The sequence below is a fragment of the Euwallacea similis genome, chromosome 27 (assembly GCF_039881205.1).
Source record: "Euwallacea similis isolate ESF13 chromosome 27, ESF131.1, whole genome shotgun sequence".
Taxonomy (NCBI): Eukaryota; Metazoa; Arthropoda; class Insecta; order Coleoptera; family Curculionidae; genus Euwallacea; species Euwallacea similis.
Genome location: NC_089635.1, coordinates 2,703,496 through 2,721,194, shown reverse-complemented (window position 1 = coordinate 2,721,194; position 17,699 = coordinate 2,703,496). Strand labels below are relative to the sequence as shown.

The following is a 17,699-nucleotide window of genomic DNA, read 5'->3' as shown; positions in this document are numbered from 1 at the left end:
CTAAAACTTTACACTTATTGCAGGGGATTACTTATTATTCGCGCTTAGAAGGTATTTTGAAGGATTGAACGTGCACGATGTACCAATGAAAGGCGTTTATCTTAAGTACTCCCATAAAACTAAGCAACTGGTAAACTAAAGGATTGATATAATAGATATAATTTGATTATGCACATACAATTTTCAGGATTACTTTTCAGTTTATCTGAGAAATTTTGTTTAAATATGGGTTACCCGCAGGCTGGGTTAGGCAGTTAAGATAGTCCAATTAATTACACTGTGATTATTTAATTAGTAAATCAATCTATTTTATAAGTAATTACTCAAATCTTTTTTGCCTTCCTTTCCAGCATATTTTCCTAATGAATAATTTATTATACAGAAACAGTCAGAAAGTAAAGGGAAAGCCAAGTTCCGTTTTTTTCGTTCCACCACTTATAATGTCGGCAAATACGCGGCACTTTGACGTCATTTTTCAAGAGAGTTCTACTCTTCGCATCCAAAAATCTGGTCAATATGCATTGAATGGGAGTTGAATCGCGAGACAATTCAACGAATGAGGCTCTCGTTTGGTCTCAATGAATTTTCCGAAATCAGGATGTGAGACTGCTGAGAAAAGTGAAAGGGAAAAAAGAAAAGTTTTGCTCACGTTTTGGAGTGAGTGGGGTCAAAAAGGTCTTTCTCTCGAATTCAGCTTGGGCTTCAGGAAAAATGATCCAAAAAAGACATTAGAACGAACAAGGGTAAACTGGAGACCGGAACAAACTGGAGGAAAATAACTATTGGTATTGTTAGGAATCGGCCTCCGGAACCGAACAGCAAGAAACGTTCGGATATCATCCAAATACGTTTAGGTTCACAATTAAGGCGAAAGTAGAGGAGGGAAGCGGAAAGAAATCGAGCATGATGAAATAAAGGACGAACAAAATTTCTCTGAAGGAATGCTTCTGGGCCATCGCGGGAAGAGAGGGATCGAGATCGATAATCCTGGATGGACACCAAACCGACACTATGTGGGCAACCATGAAATTGAATCTACATTATTGTAAATTGAATCCACAACTGTAGATCGAACGTAAAATTCTAGTTTCAAAATAGCAACAAGAAGAACAAAAAATGGGAAAAAATATATAGGAGGTTCTGATGACTAGGTTTTTAACCAGTCACCGTAACCCTAAAGAAAGTCCTTAAATTGAGCCTGTCGAATAAAAATCTGCAAACAAAATTATATGAATAAGACTCCAAGACATTGACCTTCCGAATCGTTTTTCATTCATAGACTTAAATGTCTTCTAAACGAAGGCATCGAAAGAAGACTATTAAACTACCAGTAGTTTTAGATTACCAATTTTTAGCACCGGTGATATAAAAGAGTTGTCCACAATTCTCGCACTCGGATAAAATTCATTAAACTACTATAATAACTCCCAAGATTCAGGTTTCTTATGCTCCTATTGTGATTAATACATTCTACTTGATTTTAAATTGCTTAGAAGAGAAATATCACTTCCAATTACTTATTATAATAATGTGTGTTAACCTTGAAAATTATTCAATTACATGCCTTGGATTGTAGCTAATGAAGAAGTTTTTTGCTAATAGCCCCGATAGCTTCCTTTAAATAAATGCTATAAAATCATTAAAACTAAAAAATTAAAAACTTTGAACTTACGGATAATAGTGCACATATTCCTTTTGAGCTGACCTAGGGTACCACCTTTAACACCTTAAACAACATAATCGCACTAACAACTCTACTTAGCGGTCGAAGAAAACGTTATTAATGAAAGCTACCAGACTGCGTGAGAATCGGTTATACTATCATTTATGTTAACTATTTAATGACGAGATTCTTATTACATCTAAGGAATTCTGTATTTTTACTGAGCCTGAGTAATTCATGACTAATCACTTACCTATCGACTAAATTAAAAGATGACTTTTTCGATCTTATTTACCTTGTGTCATTCAAGATATTCTACCGAACATGACTGTGGATGATTAGACATTGGTCATGAGAGAGTAACATGTGAGTTTTTGTTTTTTGTTTACGGGAGTTGCGTTGATATGTTTTTATCACTCACCGTTTATGATTGATGACCAAAAAAAAATTTTTGAATTGAGGGAACACAAGCAAATTTAGTACCACCAAGAGCAGGAAATGCGTAACTCTCTTTTAATATTCGTCGAATAAAAACAGTTTTTTTTCCAATACATCATCGATCATGCCAACAAAGCTTTATCTATTTACCAATGGCAATCCCACACTATCTAATCTTCAATCTTGTACGTACTCGAAGTAAGATTAATCCAAAAAAAAACAAAAATAAATTGCAAAAAATGTGCAACATACAATAAAAAATATAAAAAAGATACGGATGATTAGGATCTACAAACGCAACATTTTGCGTTTCGAAAGTAGAGAAATTCACTTAATACAGCTTCGGCATTCGTGAGATACCCACCGTTGTTCATATTGTAAATAGAGATTAGAGATGAAAAAAGTCGTGATTATCTACTTGTTCCTGGTGTTAAAAGCAGTATAAATTCCGATCAAACAATGGGTCTGTTTATGGAAGATTTTCGTTTGGTGATATATAATTTTAGACATGTCGGTCATCTAGTAAACTTAATATTTCATTGGAAAGTATGTCATTCTCGGTAATGGACATAATAGGTAACACATGCAGAAAGGCTTCTAGTAGGAATTTTAAAATTCTCGACCTTTTCATCCACTCCGTAAACCAATATTTGGTTTCGATATCTTTACAGTCAGAAGTGCCAAAAAATAAATAAAAATATAAAAGTGACTCATTCCTGGATTTACGTGTATGCGTAATACGACTGTCAAGTTATTTCATTTTTTTTTTAAATTTAAAAATCATGTTTTATATAACTAACATGCCGCCTTTACACTATACTGACAGCGAAATAATTTTGAGATTAGATAAAATTCAATGTTATACATTATTTTTATACAAAAATCACTAATACACTTAAAATGTCGCAAAAAAGGTGTAGATAAATTCTTATTTAAGGCACATAGGTACTGATTGAAATAAAAAAAATCGATTAATCCCAAAAACTATCACGCGAGATTATGCTCTCATGTTCAGAAACGGTTCACTTTGCAGCCAGCCGGTACTGGTTTCATGCCGATTGGCACTCATCAGACGGTCGCAGGCAAACAACCTCAATGGCCTCATTGAAAAAGAAAAAAATACACAACTACTTCGAGGACTAGTACACATACAGGAAATAAAATGCACTTTTTTTCCCCTATAACTTCTTGGGGGAAATGCATGAAATCTAATAATTTCCACTCATCAAAATGCCGGTCACACATTCCACATTGCATTTGCGCGTTGCAACTATTGTTCTAAATTTATTTTCACGAGATCTATTAATCACCCACTTTGAAAATATCGTTTTTTTGCTTTTCCCGCAAAATCGGCCGTAATGGACTTACCAGATTACTTTAGGTCAACGACATGCTTCGTAATAGTTGCACAGAATCACCTATAAATCACAATGAAATGATAATATCGAGGATATTCTAATTAAAAAAAACAACATAGAAATACCATTCTCTTTTGACACCCTATATATTTTCCTATAGTTTCTAGGGTATACACAGCACTTCTTTCTATAACTGTAGCTACTTCTTGTATTGAACGTTGTTCCAGCTCTAACGCGAAAAGAGATAACTACCGATTACACACTGGGACATCCTGAATACGGAATGACCCTGTACAATTTTAATGTGGCAAGGCCCCGAGCAAGGCCTATACAGGGTGGCTCAAAAAGTACTACAGTCTTAAATTATCTTTTTTAATTATTATTCGTTTTCACGCGATAGCTTGCCTTCTTTTGTGTTATATGGAGGATTCTGCACACTTCCTATGAAATATGTCGCAACTACCTTCGGTGGTTCTTGAGACAGTCATGCATACAAATTTACATTTTTCACACTTTAACGGTTTGTACTGTCTGGTCATAGTTCCGGAATATTTATCAACGTATGAGACATCACTTTTGAAAATAAGATCATTAACCTGAACTAACGACCAACGAAAGGGTCACCCTATGTACCCGCATGTAGACAAGTCCAGCAATCACACAACCTTTTACGCAATTAATATCTTAATTTGAGTCATATTAGAAATCATTATTCTCTTAATAGGTTTATTTACAAATTGATTACCGAATAAACTCGTTTTTTGGTCATCCAGAATTTATAACTATCAATTTTATCTTTAGAACCGTTTATATGAGTACCTGCGTATGTTGAGAGTTTGCTAATTAAAGGTTCTTAGAGAACGAATATAGGTACCCACTAATAATACGTATCTCAAGGTGTAAATTATTATTGTTGATATCAGCAATTAGAGCGATAAATTGATCAATAGCTACGATGTGGTTTATAATTATTTAACGAAATAAGTCTTCGCATATGCGCAGATCTTGAATATTTCTTGCAAAAGCGCAATCATAGTCAAGATAGTTCAAAAATCGGTTCTTCAGAGACATTTTACATTAGTCACTAAGATTTTCATCTATTGCCATTTTGTCGATGATGTGCCGTTTAAAGCAAATACTCATTAATTGGACATTAGTGACCAACAACAACAAATTCATAAATCTTAAAGGTTTTGTTTTGTTTGTTGAATACCTTGTTTTGATGCTATCTCGCTACCTGTTCTAATAGTAATTTAATTTTATTATGAAATTGTTTATTACCATGGGTTGGCAAAGTTTAATCACCAATTAAATACAGGAACTTAACCTGGAAGAGCTATTACTAAATTGCAGTGCAAAAGTGCTCGGCTGAGCGGTATCACTAAGAAGATTTTTGATAACTCACAGTTACAGTTATTGCTAATGAGTATTGCGCAAATAGTAAATATTAATACTGATAAGATTTCCAGGTTTTTTCGTTTCATAACCGGATTACCGATATTTCCAATATTTGCATTTTTTTTCCACATATGAATTTGAAATGGCATTTTCTCCGTGGGTTGTGCTCAAGTTGGTTGGTTGGTTGTGTTAAACGAAACACTGAACACTCCCTCGAAATTACAATATAGAAATGGCAAAAAGCGGCATATGTTCAAAACCATACGTTTAAATGCTGTAAATCCATTCTTAAATCCCGTTTGTTTTGTTTATTTAAATTTCGAAAATTTGCATAAGTTATTAACTGAAAATAACTGAGCAGAATATAAATGTGACAACCATAATTACATTATGTAAAGGAGTAAATATAATAGCGACCGTTGATAAAGTTGGTATGGGTTTTGCCTCAGATTCGGATTTATGGGCATAAACTATATGTGCCGTTTGGACCTTGACCGTAAATTAACGTGCCATTATAGGGGGTTTTATGTTTCATACACGTTTTCTCAAATCTATATTAACACTCGGGGATTTGAAATCCGACTGAAAAATCCGAAGGAATGTGAACTTCAGCATTGGAGAGAAAAAGGTTACATATGCAACGATTTGCATAAACCAAAGTCATTAGGCTGAGCAGATTTAAAAACGCCTAACACAGGATTGCGAAACCGCAACTAAAATGCACTAAAACGAAATCTAGTTTGGAGCTGTTAAGGGACTTTAACATTTGCAAAATCAGTTGATCACCTTCAACAATTTATTTTGTTTCACATTTTTCCCAATGTGGGCGTAGTACCACGATTCTTATTTGCAGTACGTGTAAGGTTTATCGTGCAGATGTATGTGAAATTTCGTTGCCGATGTCTTGGATTCCTTTCATGCTCATTCGTATCCTTAAAAGTTGAAGCTTACACATGGCTACAAATTTCAAAGAATACGCTTAAATAAGCTCTTTTTGAAATATCTGCAGTACCATCTGCTTACGTCAGGGTATAGCTGGCTTCCGGTTGGTGCGCGAGTTCCCATCAAGGAGGTATCCCAGCTTTCGCAAAAAATTTATGTTAAAAACATGAAATTGCATGAGAACAGAGGCGAAACGAAGATGGAGGAAAATGATTTTTCAATTTTCAAAGGGATGCTCTCTGCCAGGACCACTCACGCAGGAAAAATTCCATATTGGCCCTTTCAATGACTTTCCTTCCAAAGTGAAAGCGGCATTTCCTATCTGCAATCGGCTGCATTATCAGGCTCTAATAATAAAAACCTGATACTAAGTCACGCCTGGTGCAATATACGAAAAATATTCTCGGAACTTTTCACTTTATTTGAGGTTTAGCGATGTAAACATCCTGCCTAACATTTGGCAAACTAGAACGTTTGTTTTCCGACTCGGTGCCCTTCCCATTTTTTAGTTCCCATCCCATTAGAAAGTATCCTTGAGTGAGATGCGGGTTTTACAATCGAAAAAGGCCGACTTTTGGGTCGTTTAAGTGGAAATGTTGGTTTTAATTGCGGGTAAAGAACCATAGTTTTAGCCTTAGTTAGGGGATAGAGTGTAGTACAGGGTGTTTCAAGCTCGAATTTCATCGTTGGGATGTCGAAAACGGTTAAAAATAGAGGGTTGCTTGAATGCACATAAAAGTGAATTAATTAATTATACTTCAAGTGAAGGAGAGCTGAGATAAAATATCAAAATCAATACTTGTTTAGCTACAAAATACAAGTACGTATTACCACGGAGTGCATTTGATAAGTGCTTAGAAGTAGTTATTATGAAAGCTATTTAAGGTACAAGACCGATAAATAACACGTGACGTATAAGAAATATCTATGCCCTAAGATTTCCCTGCAGTTCCATAACTGCTGGTGTGCTTTTAGAAAAAATTTCGTATCTTCCACTTTCTCCATTTTTCTGCATGAATTTTTAGGATTTTAAAATTTTTTCGTGTCCTGCGAATTGAAGCTCTAGAAATTGGATTATTGTCCCAAATTCTCGAGAATCGTTAATTTTTTTGGACCCAGAATTGAAACTTCAAAATTTGGATTTTTGTCCAGAATTTAAGTATTGGTATGAATGGTTTTGAATTGGATTCATGTTTTTGTCAAGAAATCGAATATTTTTAACCTTTGGATTCTGATAGAAACTCAAGATTTACATTTTATCCCATCTCCCCTAAACCCCAGCGGCTTTTTGTTATGCTACACAAATAGTCTAGAATGAAATCTCTTGGTAGAATCATCTTAATAGGCTGATACCTAGACATGCTAAAAAATGTGTATAAAATCGTGGAGGGTTGGCCGTAATTAATTTTTTTTAGAAGTTTTAATAGTCGAATTTCATACCAAAAATTATTTAAATAAACCCATTATTACTGGACATTCTCTTTTCTATGTCACGCGGAATATGTTATTAATAAAATTCAAAATTTCCCCACAAATTTATATGGTTTGCCACAAAACCTCTCTAAAAGCAATTGCTATTTGAAGCGTTTTAGATTCAAATTGGGATATTAGAAATACGTTGGTTTTTTTTTGAAAATTTGTGGAACTTCTACTTAATCCTTTAATGGCCCTTAAATACTCTGGAAATATGAACTTTAGCATAATTTTTGTATAACAGATTGTGACAAAAAAATATTATAACAAACCCAAAAATTACTGTTAAAAAAATTTATCCAGTTGCATCACACATAATCCAAATCCGAAGTTATGCAGCCGTATTATGCAGGAAAGCAAAATTAATATGAAAATCACGATTTTTTAGCCTGCGTAATGTTAAGGTTTCTCTCATGTTTTTTGATTGCAGCAAAACATTTTGTAATGGTACTAAAAACATTTCGATGCCATGAATATTTAAGTTTCTTTTTTTTTGTCGAAAAAAAGGTTCATAAAAATCAAAACTTCTTATGACAATTTATTACCCAATTAATGAGCAGCTACATAGGTACTAAGTTATCGCTATAAATGCGACCTTTATTTTTACGGAAAAGCAGTAATTTTAAATCCTTTTATAGAGACATCAAATCATTTGTCATGTATCCTTAATAAGTTTAGCGGTAGTTTTATGTATGTTCGCATCTGCCACTCTTTGCCTAGAAGTCATGTAACGCTCTATTAGAGTGTTACATGACTTACAAACCTAAATGGCGTTTTGTGTCGCTCAGAAATTGTCACATATTGTGAATTGAAAATAAAGTGATGTCGCGTTAATTGCTCTTTTTCAGATTTTGTGCGAAAACATTTTTGGTCATTTAGGACGTCTTAGTTTATCGAGCGATCATAGATTTTGAAGTTATTTAAGGAAATTTTGTGTAGATGACAAAGACCTCTTAAAATAGCGGTGCATTTAAGAGGAAAATCTCAAAATTCTGCTGAGACGTTCGATCGAAATTTCCATCCACGCGTTTTTTGAAATTTTCTGGCTAAAAGACAGAGGATGCAGTGTAGAAATGTGTGATGTGTAGCAGTGTGATGCACAGACTTACCCTTAAATATTGAGAGATATCACTTTGAAGAAGGGGCAACAAAACTTATATCACAAACAAACAACAATTAGGAACTCAGTGAAGACTAGCAAGACCGAACCGGAGCAAATCGCGAATGGCAAGCCGAACAGAAGACAAAAAAAGTTTGAAATTATTGCCGAACCGCAAAAATTATTCTTGCATTGTCTAAAACAGTGATTAAGTAAAGAAGTAACTAAATCATTTCACGGCAATTTGATTGGTGTATCGAGAGAAGACCGGAGCACAACTACATTCGTGGCTTATTCTATTCGTAGCGGTCTTTCTTCTTTTCTTTTCCACGTTGCTGGCCCGCCTAAAATAAATGAACGATGCGTTATTAACGAAACAGTACCGGGTTTGATTTAATTTGATTGAACGATATAGTTTTCGGATGGAGTGCAAAGCAGGAACGTAGCGAGCGCTTAAGGAAGAAAGAAATGGCAAGCATCGCAGGTCAGTGGACGGTGCGAGTCAAGGGCACCTAGGTCTGGCTTGCGGACTGGCTTGTCGATCACGGCTGCTGCAGCGCAGCACCCGCCGGTGGAAGCGGAATGTTCGCCAATGCCACTCACCCGTTTATTTCTACTTATTTTCTAGATTTGCTCCATCGGGGCCACCCCAAAAAATCGCTCTTCGGTCTTCAGTTACTCTGCTCATCAACATCTGTCAAATCCAAAACAATGCCATTTCGAATTTCAATGGGGAAAATTAATGGTTTTCCTTTCCAACTCGACGCCTAATAATAATAAGCCGTACAAGAAATATTGCTTTTGTACTGAAAGCTAAGTCTTCAGAAACACTTTGAATTTCGAATTACCTTGTTGCGATAGTATAATAGCTCCTTTTATTGCTTTGTAGAAAAATCTTGTCTCATTATCGATAATTACGGCCTATACATATAAACCTCTGCTCTTATTAGTTTATGGAACTTCTCAGATAGAACATTCTTTCTCTTTCTTTTCAATGTGTATTTCTGTTCTGTCTAAGTTTATCTTTTTCATTCTAGTGCAAGTAATAAAACTGCTTTATACCCTTTTTTATCATTCGCTTTTTTGCGTGGGGATTGTGATCTTCAAGAGTGAGAAACAAAGCAGGATGCGTTTTATGTAGTTTTTTAAAAACAATTCTTCACGTTAATATGTATAAAATTTTGATGTTCTTAATAATAGAATCAGGAAAGTTCAGGTTTTTTAAAAGTTTTTTGCTAAAATTTAATAGAAAATTAAATCCCATGAATTTTTTTATATGTATATGTATACAACTTTCAACAATTGGCTATTGGTAAACATAAGAGACAGTGCTTTGGTTAATATTGCGGTTTTCAGCCGGGATTAATACCCAGTTTTAGCATTTTACAAAAACATATTAGGGACTTTTAAAAATATCCCAGAAAAAGCAAATTAATGCCCTAATACGGTCATGTCCTTTTGGAAATACCACGTTTCGATTTCAAAATACCATCTTCAACACCAAAATTGTAAATATGAACGTGGAACCAAAATTACGTTTTGGGGTATTATTTATTATTCAAAGATTACATCTGCATGAGTTTTATCGAAATCAGATCATTCAGCTCATTGTAAATTAAATTTTCAGTGTTTTTCCAATTTTGTGTGGTGTGAATACACCAGTGGTGGAATTTCCTATCAGCTTACTTAGAAAAATTCAAGTCTAATTTATTGAATCCAAAAACAGCGGTGTGAATAATTTCAAGTTTGTTGTTCAAAATTTGTGAAAATTAATACAAAAAAAGAATTATTTAAACACCCTGTAAATAGTAGGTGCATCATAATGTTATCATGCCTTTCTACAATATTTTATTAAATAATTTTTGAAAGTTGGAAAATTCCCCAATATAGTATAGCTTTTATTACACATATTAATGTCCGGAACAGAGTCAATTCTGAACCCTCCGCAGTAAATTTGCTAGAACTGTCTATAGATAATATCTAAAGGATATTACGTGTCAGCAAAAAAAACGTGCCAAGACATATGGAACATATCTCCGGTACTTCTAATAGATCAGAAAACTATCCTCTTACCAACGGTACTATCAGGCCGACAAAAGTGCTAATAATCGGCGAAATTATCCACAAATTTGCTATATTTCACAGGAATGTAGCTTGGAATCTTAGCGCAAAAAACGCTGGGAGAAACAAGCTAAAAGAGTGAGGAAGATTACTATAACGCACCTGTTCTGACAAACCATTTAGTTCTTTTTACAATAAAAAAATAGGCAGGTGGTTAATAAAAGCCAACGGAAATGCCTCCAGTGGGCAACATTATCGGGCAGGGTCGTATTCCGCCAGGGAAGTAATTTTAATGTTAATAACGCAGAGAGAGTGGAGATTAAAAGCTAAAAGAATTCGTGTCGCAGCGGAAAAAAATAAACTACGTACTTTTACATTTAAATGAATCTGTCCGATTTAATCAATAATTAAAATTTTATCTGCGTCGTTAATACAGCTGCACTAATTCGTATGGTCACATACATGCAGCCATATTGGAACCAAATTTATTGCTCTTAAACATTTAAACATATTAATATCTATCTCTGTTACTTAACAAATTGCATATGACGTTTGAAAAATTAAGGAACATTCCATTGTTGGAGCCGCGCTTGTAGTGGATTCATTAAAGCTGTGTTGCCTCGAATCTAAATGTAATTGTTTATATTATTTCGTTGGATGTAATGTAATGCACGATGGATGTAATTAATGTTCATGGTTATCGATCGGCTATCTACCTAGGGCTCGCCTAGAAGTATTCCCAATTATGGCGTCTAAATCCTTGATCGGCACTTTAGCTCTGAAATTGCGCTTTTGTGTCGAAAACAAGAGCGGCAAACGAGGTCTAAAAGATACGCGTCGTGACGTAATGCCGCCGACTTGACGCAAACCAAAATATGCAACAAACCGGGGTTATCAAAAGAAAAAAACAATTATTTTAGCATGAGTTATTAAAATTGATAATGTCGGGCCTTTGAGGTGCGCTCTTTCTCGCAGAACCGCCGAGCGTTATTTTCAACGCCCGAGAGATACGGAACGAGTGTGGTAATTCGAGGGCACTTTTCGACTGTCGTTTCCAGAATGGACCCTGAACTCGCTGACAACGATGATTATTCTAAATCATCCTCAAATTCAAACAACCGTTATTTTCACCTAACTGATGAGCCAAACGCATTCGCTCATCAGCCGCAGGAAAGAGAATACAATTTTAGTAATTTATTTGCCACTTTGCTCTATTAATTGCTCTAATTAGCACATCCGTTTTGATATTTAGCATGCGAATGCCTAAGCATTTAAACTGCACTCTTAGCTTTGCATTATATCCAACTACTTCGTCACTTAGCTCATTTTAGTTAAATTACAGGATGTCAGAAAGGCGATTTCTTTAAGGGGGATAGTTGCGAGTAGGGGAAATTAAAGTCGTGAACGTGCAGATTTGGCTCGGAGAGGAGGTTTTTTTCAAACACCGTGTAGCAGGCCGAATGTAAAGTATCCTGGACAATAAAAGTTGTCTTTGATTGGCAATGTTCATTTAGAATGTGTGCGCTTGTTCTTGCAGCCTGATAGTGCTGCGTTAAGATACTAAATTGCGTATACGTATAAGGTGCTGGTTGTCCGTACTTGTATAATAATGATAATTATAAAAATCAGTGGTATGTAACAAAGTAGATTACAAGTCGCCCGATAATGAAACTAATTGTACATGTAATGACTGCTAAATCTCATATCAGCAGCGAACAAAAGTGTATCCAGATAACCAAACAATCAGAATATCTTTCACGGAACATTAATTTTAATTCCCTATTTATGTGCGTTGCATAATTTGTTCTAATAAGTGCTCAAAATCAGTTTAATGAAGTATATTTGCTGTAGCAACTATCGCTTGCACAGTAATTGCTGCAGTCTTAAGAAAACCGACCATCATGCCGGAGAAATTAATCTTAATTACATCAACGCGTTACGTTGATTTAAATAAGCCCGAATAAAGCACTTTCGCGGGCGAAGGCTCGCACAAAAAAAATCAACTGGGCATTCCTTAAAAGATCTTTTTACACGGAAAATTATAATATCGCTCAATCTATGTCCGTAAAATTACGACCTGTGGGTGCTCTGTGTAATGCACCTAATTCAATTACAGCTCACCGTACTATAATTAAGCCCAGGGGCGGACAAGAAAAAAGACCAGGTGGGATTTCAACATGCAGGTCCCACCCTACTTCCATGGCTTTATGTTCGGGTCTCCGAGTTATTAATGAACTAATACAGATAGGTTTATAAAACATTCGAAGGTGCCTATAACCCAAAATCGATTGCGAAATTGTTGCATTGGTCGCATGGGTCGTGAATACTAAAGCCACTAAGTTGGTGTCAAGTGGGCCCCACCTTTAGATGGATTATCTATGCTGAAGTTGTATTTTGATAGCCTGTCAGTGGGCTTATCTATATGTATGACTCTTCAAGGGAAGATGTAAAATGCAGGAAGTGCTTAAGAAAAGATGACTGATGCTATTGTGGAAATAACGTTAACTCATGTTAGGGTACATTTTTTTTCGTGTATCATCGTATGGTGGGATTGTTGGTAGATTTTAGGGACCCGTGATGTAGCTAGGATGTTGGAAATCCACTAAAGGCGTTGTTAATTTTCTACTAGAAATCTCCTAGTTTAATTTTATACCACTTCTACCATAAAATTGACTATACAGGGTGTAACATAAGTAGGGCTCTTCCTTTTAACACGACATAGACCTCAAAAAACTAAGCAATATTTTTATATAACATTTTTTCGAAACCTCAAAATAAAAACGAAATATGCGCAGATGAGTTTTAATACATTTTTGTATAAAATCTAAATCCATTCCTGCATAAAATAGCAAATTCAATGTAAAGGAAATAAAATGTCCCACAAAAAATTATCAACTATTGTAAAAATGCAAAAAACGTTTAATGTTTACTGTTTTTATGGAATTTAGTCGTGCCGCTTAAAAATTAGTCGTGAAGTTTAGCTCCAGGTGTTATTTTGATAAATTATCACTATTGATACTATTAAATTGACAATTATTGTCCATCATGCAATGCCCTTGCACAAGAAATAATTAGAGGAAAACCATCTCTTCTAACAGCATGCAGAATCGTGGATAAGGTGAGTGACAATTTGTGCAAATGAAACCACTGGAGACAATTTCGAACACCCTTTGTAGTCAGTCCCGTAATGAGTAGTGGATATGATACTTATTAAAACTTTCACTTGATTTTCAGATTTTGAAAAAATGTTTTATAAAAATATTGCTTAGTTTTTTTAAGTTTATGTTAAAAAGAAAACCCCTACTTATGTTACACCCTGTATTGGTCAATTCTACTAGTTCTATTGTACTAATTATCATCAGTACCACCCTAACATCAACATATGGGATTCTGAGATTTTAGGACATGAAAGACGGGCAACATGAAGAACACCTTCACCATAATTTTGTCTTACGTTTATAAGCAGGATTAAAAGCTGTTTATATATTATTTATAATCACTCACTTGTTCATTTTTCTAAGCTAAATTGAAAACACAAATATTATTTTTTACTAAACGGCATATTTTTCTACTAAGAAATCTAGCCGTTGTTAGATTTAAATGTTCCCAATGAAACCAAAGTCAACTTCTACTAGACCGGGTAGAAATTTTACCGAGTTGACAACCCTGTTGACATTAAAGCGATGTGGCGGTCATGTAGTATGATCATAGTAATACAACAAATATTTACTAGTTTCAGATAAATACTAAACAAACAAATTAATATTACTTCGAAAATACTAGTCAAAAAAAGTTAGACTCAAATGATAACGTATCATGGGCTTGGTTGTATTTTACTTAAGATGAGTAAATACTAATTTCAAAATAAGACAGTAATTATTCTGAATTAAAACAAGTTTTTAATATAATAATAAGGTAGTTCAGGTTATTCAAGATAATTCCAATTTTAGTTCTTTATAGAACATACTTATCAGCTTAATTCTGATTTTTTTTTTCATGATAAATTAATTATCAGATGTAAATTGCATTTTTTTGCACATCAACAACAATAAATAATCTTTATGGATCTCTTACATCCTTGTTAAGGCTATAATTCCCTGGTATAAGGTCATTTCAGGATTTTTTCGTTAGGCTCTCGCATCAGCGAGCTGGGTCCTAATGTTTCATTGTAACATGATCAGGTTCTGAGGGTTTACAGCAAATAATTTATTTCTTCAGCTGAAGCTGTCTTTCTTATATAGGGAAAACCGTCTATTTCTGAGAAAACTGTGATTTTGTGATAGGGGTCTAAACCGATTACATCGAACAAAAATGAAATTAAGTGCTTTAAGAGGGCGTTCCAATTATAGCTGGTCTAGGATTCCATGGAAAATACTGAAAACAGCAGCTGCATATCATAATAAATAATACTTAGCATCCAGAACTTAACTGTGACATGCATATAATCAATAAAATGTGTATAAAGGCACTCATGACCAGGAATTTTTTAACAAGATTTTTGTGAACGAGAAATAAAACGATGTTGCTTTATTAAATTTATTCATTTCATTCAATGCAAAACTTAACAAACACTGCTATTTATATAAAACGAATTAAGTAATAGTAAAAAATAACGATCAAGATGGTTATGATATATTTTAAAATATAATACGACTCAAAAACTTCGTATTCGATTAAACTCATCCAAAGATGCTGTTCAAATTGGCTCCCATATTTTCGTACACATAAATGCGCCCTTCGCTGAAAGTTAACGTCCATTCTATTCAATAATTGAATGTAATTTTTTATAACATTTCTTAATGATGCAGTTCCATAAATCGTCCTTCGTATCATCGGCGTTAAATATACGAATAAATTCTTTTAAAGTCCCGCAGAGAAAAAGTCGCATTTATTTAAATCTGGTCATCGCGGTGGCCAGTGTTGAAAGCAGGTATTTCCATGACTTGTTCATCGATTTGGAAACTGTTGGTTTAAAAATTCCCGAAGATTCCTACTGAAATGCGGAGGCGCACCATTGTGCATCATAATTGTAAAGGCAAATATTCCAGTAGCTCAGTAAGAGTATTTTGTAAGAAAAACAAATAAGTTTAAATTGTTTGGTGAATTAACTGGATCAACCAAATGTCGCCCAACAATGCCTGCACATACATTTAGTTTAAACTCTCTTTGACAATGATCGGTTACTGTGGCATGTGCATTTTGATCCGAGCATTCATGATATGAATGTTGTGCAGATTTGTAATTCCTCTCTGTGTAATGCAAGGTTCGTCTGTGAAGAGAATGGTTTTATGAAAATCAACGTTTTACGCTAGGGTGAAATTACAAAAAATCATCCTTGGCTGTAAGTCTTGTGGTAATAGTTCTTGAACTTCTTGAAGATGCTATGGACATGGTATAATTCGATGGACCGTAGACTGTAATACATATTAAATAGTCGGGATATTCCTTGGGTACTGGTTTGGGGTTTATTTTCAATACTGTCTAAAACGCGCTCCTCATTTCGTGCATTCACTTCGTAAACGCGACCTCCAGCGTTGCTTTGGTAAAGAGAACCCGTTTCCCGAGTGCTCCGTTCAACATGGCAAATGTTTGACGATTTGGAATCATACGATTAAGAAATCTTCTTTGGTATTCAACTGCACTTCTGTGGCAATATTCCAATTCTAACTACATATCAACTTGATCATTAAACGAAAGTTTTCCAGTCATTTTTATTCGCTATTATAAAACCAGACATTTTTGTTCCGTTTGATCGGTGTTGACCGCTACCATAAAATTGAGATTTTCTCAGAAACGGGCGGATTCTCGAATAATTAACGAGAATAAAAATTGTAAAATTAAATTTGCCATAAAACTGGCAACCTTAATTGTAAAATAAATTAGGATTAAAAAATTCATAAAATTTTAACGGTGACCGAACTCTAAGTCACCCTTTCTCGAGCTCTCGGTCACTTAAAAAAGTTTCATCGGATTTCTTAAGACATTTTATGAGGTCAATATCTTCGCAACTGTAGGCACAAGATCAAAATTCCATATGGGAAATGGACATGTTTTGGGGTTTTCTACACGCATGTATTCTGTATCTATTGCATTACGAGTCACCTGTATGTTGAACAGATGGAGAAAGGGTCTGAGGCACTCTCTATTCTGGCATGAGGATAAATGATAATGACGTTCTGATCTTCAATCTGAGTCTGTTCTCACGTAGAAAGTTTATAATTAGTAGCAGCAAGTACTACACAGGATATACCACCGGGCAGGTACTACCAAAGACCATTTGTATGTCTAAGAAGAGGGCAGTTGAAAGTTGCGGTATTCGTTGGTTGTTTTAATATGTGATGTTAGAATGGTCATAGGGTGGAGAGGAGCCGCATTTTCTTTTAATCGAAATCGCTATTGCGGAATGTGTTGTCTCAATTCCTTCCACAGGCGATTTTTCATCAAAACATTTTCTCTACAACAGGCAGTGATCTAATCGCCCGATATTTTTTTATATCAATCTGAACCTGTACGGCTGCGGCTCTCTTTCTGACCCGAACAGCCCGGAAGGCCAAAGCTCCTCTTTCGGAGCTGGAGAACCGGGTCTTCTAATCTATCCTAGAAGGCCGGGAGTACCTTTCAGACTCCGGCCGTCCAGGTCCGAACGGTTGCCGGACGTTCAGATGCTAAAAGGGGAATCAGCATCCTTTTGGCTCGATTTCGGCACACTTTGTTATTTTTAATTATTTTATTTTAGAACCTGATGGTACATTAACGACATTGTAGGTCGCCCCACTATTTCACCCTAAAGCTTGCTTCAGGTAAGTTTTATGTCCAGTCCAGTGGTAAATTTTGATTGTAAAATACGTGCTATAATTTAGATTGGTAAAACCTCCTTCGACAATGTGGAAATCCGAGGGAATGATATCTAACATCACCCGACATTGACCCTAATATCAAAAGTGTTAACGAGGAGAACCCGCATATGCGTATGAAAAATGTGGACTCACACTTCCTGGTGCCAATTATAAAGGTCAGGTCGCGTTCCTTTTAATTGTCTTGTTCAGTTTAGTTGAATCATAATTTACGTCCAACCTGCAGTAAGGATGTAAAATCTGCATATTTTCTACAAGCTCGGATTTAACTCTCAAGTAACGAGAGCAAGTCAATTTGTACTAAAAGGTCGCCGCTAATTCCCCAGTCAGTAAAGAAATAAAACAAAGGCGGTTTGAAACTTTAGAAACCGAAATGAAAGGTTAACTGGGACACAAGAAATTTATATTGGTTT

General features: G+C 35.1%; 1 protein-coding gene and 1 long non-coding RNA gene across 3 annotated transcripts in view; both read right to left on the bottom strand.

Moving 5' to 3' along the window:
• Positions 1-17,699, bottom strand: part of LOC136417286 (uncharacterized) — a 39,127-nt gene that overhangs the window by 9,429 nt on the left and 11,999 nt on the right. The gene's annotated exons all lie outside the window — the stretch shown is intronic.
• On the bottom strand, positions 1,669-2,174 carry LOC136417290 (uncharacterized). Its single transcript, XR_010752797.1, has 2 exons — positions 1,917-2,174; positions 1,669-1,862 (listed from the first exon to the last, which is right to left on the bottom strand). It is a non-coding gene; the product is annotated as an uncharacterized lncRNA (long non-coding RNA).